General features: G+C 41.2%; 1 long non-coding RNA gene across 1 annotated transcript; it reads left to right on the top strand.

Moving 5' to 3' along the window:
• The first annotated feature begins 5 nt into the window (after positions 1-5).
• LOC111814981 lies at positions 6-2,074 on the top strand. Its single transcript, XR_002819818.1, has 3 exons — positions 6-95; positions 1,539-1,564; positions 1,986-2,074. It is a non-coding gene; the product is annotated as an uncharacterized LOC111814981 (long non-coding RNA).
• Positions 2,075-2,080: the final 6 nt, after the last annotated feature.

Genomic DNA, 2,080 nt, shown 5'->3' with positions numbered 1-2,080 from the left:
CTTGTTGTCGGTGAACGAGCAGTACATCCGGAGACTGGCAGCAGAAGCCACAGAATGGCAGCGATCCGGAGCCCCTCCACCTTCCGGGTCTGCAGGTACACTGGGGTGGGAGCAGAGTGCGTTGCTCTTACTAGAAGTTAAGACAAATGTCTACTTTTATTCTTTATTTCACCAGGCCATTAAACACCTCTCAGTCATTTAAGTATAAAGAAATATATCAGTTTTCAAGAAACTTCATTTTCATTATTGTTCCTTATGAGAAGACTAGACATTGCAGCGTCCCATAGGTATAGGTATAGATATGTTGAATATTAAAATGGCACTTTGTATCTGGGGAGTGATGGCTCACACCTGTAGTCCCAGCACTTGGAAGCCAGCCTTGCACTACGTAGTGAGACCCTGGGTGAATAAATGGTGACTTGTTTCCAGGGTTTTTTTTCTTTGATGGCCATTTTGATGTGCTTAACTATTGCTGTGATCACACCTACTGGTTTACAGATTAGCAGTCTGCATAGAGGCACGATAACACTGGTGTTAGGAACTGGGGCTTAGTAGGGGGGCAGTCTGAGCTAGTTCAGATCCTCACTTCACTATCCTGGCAGGCACAGGCTGAGTTACTAGACTCCATTTTGCCTCTTGTAGGAGTTATTAGGATTAATGTTTATGCTGAAGTATTTTCTAGTGTGCCATATAAGTTTTGTGTGATAGGTAAAGTATGCTTTCTATGATTATGATTCTTGGATTTGAGGTATAAGTTTTAATTTAATAGTTTAATCATATTTGAAGCCATCAGTTGTCAGACCTCCTTTTACTTACTTATTTTTATTTTAGGGAAGGGTCTACAAGGTGTTCAGGGTCTCACTTCTAGATTGGACTAGTAGTGATCTGCCTGTTTACAGCCCCCCAAGAGCTGGAATTACAGGCGTGCTACCAGGCCCAGTCAAGTGTCATCTTAATGTGCCCCGGGGGGGCAGGCCTGGGGATGAACCTCGGGCCCCTGTGCCTGCATGCAGGTGCTTTAACCCAGTGAGCTATTTGGCCAGCCCTAAACCTCCTTTTAAAGAAAGGCTGGTGAAAGGAAGCAGGGGGAAGGTGTTGATAGGTATAGTTTCAGTTTTTCAAAGTAAAGGAGTTTATGACATTTATTGTGTGCAACAATGGACACCTGCTGAGAGGGAACAATTAAAAGAGGCATAGGAGTCCTGTATGTAGATGAGGAGGTTGTGGCCTCATTTGCTCTAGTAAGCACTAAATGGGCATAGAAAATCGGCGACGTTAGTAGTAGAAACCAGAAATGGGAACTTGGCTCTTTATAGATGATGATTGCTGTCTGGGAGAAGATTTAACATGATTTTTTTTTTTTTAATTTGGCAAATTTGTGCATTGTTTTCTTTGAAAATAAGAATGTAGCTTCTACCAAGGTCAGTTAAAAGCAACGTAGACTATGTAGGAGAGATTTTCATCCTGATATGGGGTCTTACCTAAGCCTTACTGCTTGCTCAATGCTAGCTTCTTACTTGGTCTTCTTTTCTTTTCAGTCAGTACTGCTCCCCAGCCTAAGCCAGTAAGTATAAGGGTTTCTATACTTAATTTTGATCAAGGGGCTATGAGTGTGTGGGTTCTTCTGTTATAGTCACAATTTGTTCAGAGCTTGGAGACCAAAAGGAAAAATATTCCTGCGCTTCTCTAATTTTTTCCAATAAAGTCCCATGAGTCTTCAGCAAGTGTGTACTGGTTGAGGTTTCTGTAAATTTGAGTATCCAAGAGTAATCCCCCCTACACACACAGGCTGCTCAGAGAGCCAACATATATTGTGAAATTTGTTTTTATTTGGTTTCATGAGAATACCTGCGGCTTTGTAAGTTAATGAAAAAATTAGGAAAAGTAAAATTTAATTAGGAAGTAATTAAAGTTAACAGTTATGTCCAACTAGAAGTAATGGATTAGCCACCTGAAGGCTTTATTTGTTTGTAATCTCCGCCCAGGCTGACAAAATGTCAAAGAATAAGAAGAAGAAATTGAAGAAGAAGCAGAAGCGCCAGGCAGAATTACTAGAGAAGCGAATGCAGGAAATTGAGGA

Source organism: Octodon degus, unplaced genomic scaffold, assembly GCF_000260255.1.
Source record: "Octodon degus isolate 3935 unplaced genomic scaffold, OctDeg1.0 scaffold05199, whole genome shotgun sequence".
Lineage (NCBI taxonomy): Eukaryota > Metazoa > Chordata > Mammalia > Rodentia > Octodontidae > Octodon > Octodon degus.
The sequence above is the reverse complement of the archived record's forward strand: the minus strand, read 5'-3'. Positions and strand labels throughout refer to the sequence as shown.